A 6,804-nucleotide genomic window follows, 5' to 3' on the forward strand; every position below is an offset into this window, starting at 1 on the left:
GATCAATCTATATGAAGAACAGTCAAGGAGTTTGGGGAGAGCTGCTCACAGGGTCTCTCAGAGAAGGGATGGTGGCTCCTTCCTCATTAATTCTCACTGACTCCAAAAAACAGCGTCTGGTGTTTGTTGACCTTGTTACCAAAGGTCAGCCAAGACAACAGTATCAGAAAATGGAGGCCTGCAACAGAGTCATTTCCCTGTCATCTTCTTTCCACACGTTGTCCCCACAGAAACCGCTAGATTTCCTGGAATCAGAATCTCGTAGTCCAGCAGTCATTTTGAGACACCATAATTTTCACTAACAGTTTCGATTCTATGAGCCTCTTAGCTGGTCTCCCCACAGAGCTGTAACAGCCTAGGGATGGAATCAGTTTGACCAGAGACTATGAGCAAAGAGGCAATTTAGCTCTATTTCACCTGACTGTGTAACTGTCATGGACACAGTGTTAGGCAGGTGGTAAATTAGCTACTTGGAGAGGTCTTTTCATTCTTTCTGGTCACAGAGGCATTAAAAACTCTGTGAACATCTACCAGGTGAAGTCATAAAAGTCTGTGAGACTCTAGGAAAATCACTTATTCCAGGTAACGTAATTAGAAGTATAGCATAGTAGGCTTCTTTAAGACTATGAGCCTGAGTACCCATCTGAATTTGGTAAACAAAATTTGGAATTGATTCTAATAGGTTTAGACACTAAGCATTCTCTGCCAATTCCTTCCAATTAAACAGAGAATAGGAACAGATGAGAAATCAATCAAAATAAAATGAAACACCCTTGATCACCTGGGATGGAATTTGAGCATGAGCCCATTTCTTTGTTGTCTTATATTATCCTGTGGCATTATCAAAGTCTACCTGAGGCAAACAGAAAAGCAGAATGGGCTCACATTTCTCTAGTGCAATAGCAGGAAAGGGGTGACTTGATTACATTTAATTCTTCCCCGTTTCAAGAATATTGTGGACATGATTCAGTTCTCAACTATTTTAAGCAGTAACATAAGTATATATACAAACAAAAAAAATTGGAGGGTACATTAGATGTTTCCCTTTCATGTTATTATGGTTTTTAATTCAGTAAATCTCTATTGCACCTTTCTTAGAAATTCTTTCATATTTTCCATGTAAGTGTGAAGGCTTCATGCATTTCTTCTTCATTACTTCTAGGTATCACCAGGGCAATGTGTCTTCAATGCCTGGCACAGGGGAGGTATTTTTTCTCAGGCATAGTAAAATACAGCAGAAAAAAATATAGAATTCATGGTCAGACAGATCTGACTATTCCAATTTCAATTCAACTGCTACAATTTCTCAGACATTGTGACTTAGCATCTCAGATAACAACACCTACCTCATAAAGTCACTGTAAAGATTCAGTGGCTGGCTAGAGCTGACTCTCATGGTTTGTGAGGAACAAATATGTGCATCTCTTTTAAATTCTGCATGCAGTGACATCATTTTGATAACCTGAAATTGGCCATGGTGAGAATATTTATGCCATAGAAATTGGAAAAATCTACAAATCGGGGCTTTTTTTTTTCCTCCAGAGGCCCGATTTACTAGCTTATTACTGAAAATTAAATAACATGCAAAATGTTGAACAGCATGTTCAACTCTCTTCCCTTTCCGTTCCTGTCTTGAAGAGTTTGCAAAGACAGCTTGACTTCTGTGTCTAGAATACTCTAATAACAATTTCACTTCATTAAAGATTTGCCCATGCTGTTGTGCTTTTGACAGTCCTACAAAGCTATTTGTAAGGGTGACCTTGATTACAATTTAAATATCAAGCGAAATTCTGCTCTAGTATTTTGAACAACAGTGTTACAAACCAATGTCTCTGATGCTTCACTTAAGTAGAGCTAGTAAATGCCATGTGTAAGTTTTTGAATCGCCTGGGTTCCACTGAGGAGCTGGTGCTTCTGCTCAGCCTAAAATGGCATCACCAAAAAAGTTTTCCACTTGAACCAAGGGACTCACTCAGGAAATCCTATGGCTCTGCAGTAACACTTGGGAAAACTGATGTACTCCCAATGGACATAAAATGCTACTAAAATCATTTGACAGTGTAATTCAACATATCACACCAGAAAAAAATGGAATTTGTGACATAGAGGTTACCATAGATTTGGTGGAGTGGAACCAAATGCCACACCAGAAGACTGTAGAAGGCTGCTGACTTTCTAATAATGTACAAAGGATGTTGCAGGAATAGTGGGTATAAAGGCATCAGAGGTTGTCTTTCTCCTGGTGACTAAGGGGAGATTTCTTCATGAAATCCTGTAAGATACAACTCTCCCTCTTGGCACATAAAATCATGAATGATGACTAGAATTCTTCTATATATAAAATGTTGGCAATATTCGTGTTTGGTTCTTCTTATCATCTCCAAAATGTACTAGAGCTAGCACACAGCTGAAATTCCATCTCAGAGACACTTTGGAGTCATTCCAGTAAGCAGTCATATAGGATAACACAGTTGTCAAAGACTGTCCCCCATGTTTTAATTCTGCATGTGACCTTGGACATATTCCTTGATTTCTCTAAAAATCAAACTTTTCATCTGTATAGCAGGTGCCCATACAAGATTAATATGAGAGTCAAGTACTGAAAATATACCCTATATAGTAAAACACTGTATCAAATATAAAATGTTATTACTGCTTGGACATTCTTAGTCACATAATACCAGAAATAAAAGCAAAACCTCCAATTTGGCATTAATAGGAAGCCAAACCACACATCCCAGAAATCATTCTGAAATGGTAAACCATGGAGCAAAGAAGAAGGCAATATTCTAGTAATTAAGACCTGAGTTTTAGAATCAGGCAAAATTGGATGCTAGTATATAAATTTCAATATATACTAGCTATGTGACCTTAAGTAATTTATTTGCCTCTCTAAACCTCTTTGAAATGAGGATTATGATAGGACCTAGCTCATTATGTTGTTGTTAAATGAGAGAATGCATGTAAAACTGATGAGGACTATAGTTAGTTCTCAATAAATGTTACAATGTTTTTTACTCTTTTTGCTATGGTTATATTCACATTTTGAAATATTCTAGGCAGAAAAGTGTTCCTACTACTGAAGATAAGAATCCCTAGAGTAAGTTAAAAGTATATGGCAAGGAGTCACAGATTCTTATACTCCAGAATATAAATTAATGGACTATGGTGGTAGCTAGCTTTGGACCATAAAAGCAAGCAAAATAGCTTCATTTTCCTCCAGGATCTTCCTCTTACACTTTTTTCTACTTAAACTATAAGGCATGCCAGTTGGAAAACAATTACGTGTCCAAATCTTCTGGGAGCTAGGAAGCCCTAACAGGTGAGATTCTACCCACTTTACTTCTCTGGGTGAAGTTTCATGGACTTTGAAGTAGAGAATTAGAAACATGAGCTTCAGGAACCAAGATAAAGGGTGGTGGTGGTTTTTCTGACCATAGCCACAAAGCATGGAGAAAAGGGAAAGGACATTTTAAGACCCAGGCAAAGATATACCAAGAAGGAAAGGGACAGTCCAGAATGTGAAGTCCAAGAAAGAAGACAGGAGACTAGAAACAGAGCCGACACCAATGGTAAAGAAAGCTTGTATGCCACTGTGGACATGCCGGATAGGAGTTCAGGAGGTCAAGCCTGAGGCCATGGTAACAGAAGGGTAATCTTTAAGGATAAATATGCCCCTTTGTGAGGAAACTGTTAGAAATGATTCACTATCTTGTTCTCAGGTGGGTGATAAAGAATTTCAGAGAATTGTTGGCTCAAACCTTCTTCTTCTTCCTCTAAGCGATCTCTTAAGAAACTAAAATATGCTTTTCCATGTAGGATTATGCATTGGGTCAGTCTCAGAAAGTTCAGTATTTTATTTACTGACATGGAATCCAAGGCTTTCTGTGTCCAAGATTCTCCCAGGTTAAACCTCTTTAGAAGGTACCTGAGTCAACCAAGTCTCTAGAATAACAATTAGAGGTGATCACAGAGTAGAAGAGTGGTTGCCAGGAGCTGGGGTGGAGGTGGGGGTGGGGGGGGAAGGTGATCAAGACAAGTTAATAAAGGAGCTATAAGATGAATAAGGTCTGAGAATCTAAGGTAAAACATGGTGACTGTAGTTGATAACACGGTATTATATAACTAAAATTTGCTAATAGAATTTAAATTTAATTTTGGTTATCACCAAAAAGAAAAAGAAGAAGAAAAATATATGGGGTGATATGTGTGTTAATTAGCTAGAAGGGGTAAATCCTTTCACAATGTATTTGTATATCAAATTAAAAAAGAGTAATCACAATTTTCAATGTAAAAAGCATCCCAAGGTCTAAAAGAATCAGCGTGCATAACATACTAGATGGGCTAACTACTATTTTTTTATCTAAAAAAACCAAAAACAAACAAACAAGCAAATAAACATGGGTCCTGGGTGACTCAGTTGGTTAGGCGTCTGACTTCAACTCAGGTCATGATTTCAGGGTTCCTGAGTCCAAGCCCCACATTGGGCTCGCTGCTGTCAGTGTAGAGCCTGCTTCAGATTGTCTGTCCCCCTCTTTCTCTGCCCTTCCCCTGCTCATGCACTCTCTCTCTCTCTCTCTCTCAAAAATAAATAACCATTTAAATAAATAAATAAATAAATAAATAATAAAATTTAAAAAGCTCTCAAAACCGTTAACAAGACAAAATCTTAACCCACTTCCTAACATCAATCTTCATTCCTTTCTTCAAGAATCAAAATCTTCCAAAAATCATTAACAAAAGAAAAATCCACAAGTATTTCCAATGCACAACCCAAGAAGGAAACATTTACAACTTGAGTCTGAAATAACCTTATCTTGTTCACAATAAGGCACAGTGCTCACTAACAAAATGTGTCAAGAGCAAGCTGAATCTGGAAGACAGCATTGTATGACATCAGACTAAAATTGGTGATAGAATCATTTTCCTCTTGCAATTTTCCAAGATTTCCTGGATTTACTCAGAATCTCTATGATAAGATTATAGCTTTCTTTGGGGGCATTTCAATGTTTTTGTTCATGATCTCTCTTAAAATCAGGCATGCTTTAAAAAGCAGGAGCAGCCCATACTATTAACTGTTACGTGCCCTTTTTAAAAACATAAGTATAGTGATTTATTCTTACTTAAACAAAATTCAGTCTGTGTTTTGGTGAAACATCAACTATTTTGCCAATTACAGCTCTTAATATGTGAACAAATAACAAAGTTTGTTCTATGGATTTCTTTTTGTTATCATGCTGATGAATTCTAGTTAAGAGGATAAAAGATAACCTAGAATAATAGAATATTTGAGCTATGAAGGAAATTTTAGAGCCTATTTTTCCAATTCTATTTCAAAGTGCATGAAACCAAGTCTGAGAGAAGTAAAGTGACTTACACAAGGCCTCAGTGCTGTTAAAGGGAAGGAGTGATGAGCAAAATAGGAGCGAACCACAGTTAGCTGGTAAGTAACCATGATCACACACTAATACAGCAACAAATTTTGTGAAGACTTACTATCGTTGAATTTTTTCTGATAACAATGCAACTAAACTAAAAATTAACTGCAAATGGGCAAGTTAAAAAAAATCACCAAATGTTTACAACCTACAGTGTACTTATAAATAGCCTATTTGCCAAAGAAGAAATCAATTGAAAAGAGAATACTTTAAACTAAATGAAAAAATTTTTAAAGATGTATTAAAACCTGTAGAATGCAACTAACACCTGTGTTAAAAGAGGAAAAAAAAGCTTAAAATCTATTACCTAAATTACCTCCCCAAGAAGCTATAAAGGAATAATAAAGCAAATATCCCAAAAAAGCAGAAGGAAGATAATAATAATAATGATAAGAGAAGAAATGAAGTAGAAAATAAATATTAAGTAGAAAAGACTGGAAAACCAACAGTTTGATTCTTTAAAAAGAATAATAAAATTTATAAACATCTTATCAATAGTGAAGATTAACAAAGAAAAGGTAGAAAAGAATCATTACCAGAAATGAAGAATGGAGCATCATTACAGTCCCTACAGAATTAAAAAGATAATAAAATAATATTATGGAAAATTTTATGCCAATTAATTTGAATATTTAGATGAAACCAATAAATTTCCACAAAAACACATCTCATTACTACTCACACATAAAAAGTGAATAATTTCATATTTATTCAAGAAATTGAATTTGTAATAAAAATTATTCCTAATATTTATTTTAAATAAAAACACCTATTTTATACTAATTCTTCCAGAGACAAGAAAAAGAGGAAACACTTTCCATCCCAGGATAAACTTAATAATCAAAATCTGACGGGAACCAGACAATAAAATTGCTCTCAGTCTCTCTGGAGTATAGATAAAAAATCCTAATCAAAATATTAGCAAATTAAGGTCATTTATATACAAAGGGATGATATATTACAATGAACTCAAGGTTGTTTAATATATATGAAAAGATAGATCAGACAATTATATTTTTAATATTTTTCTAAAGAATTTCAACAGGTATGTTACAAAAGATGATAGCCAATAAACATAATTAGTTATCAGGGAAATGCCAATTAAAATTACAGTGAGCTATCACAACCCCTCAGAATGGCAAAAACTAAAAGGACATATTTAGTATGAAGAGCTGGTGAGGATATGGAGCAACTGGAACCATCTTATACTGCTGATAGAAACATAAATGGTTACAAAAACTTCAGAAAATTGTTTAGTTGTACCTACTGAAGTAGAGCAAATGCACACTCGGTGATCCAACAATTCTATTTCTAGGTACACATGCAAAGAAATTCATACGTTCAGCAAAAATATACACAGCAATGT

Source organism: Acinonyx jubatus, chromosome D4, assembly GCF_027475565.1.
Source record: "Acinonyx jubatus isolate Ajub_Pintada_27869175 chromosome D4, VMU_Ajub_asm_v1.0, whole genome shotgun sequence".
Lineage (NCBI taxonomy): Eukaryota > Metazoa > Chordata > Mammalia > Carnivora > Felidae > Acinonyx > Acinonyx jubatus.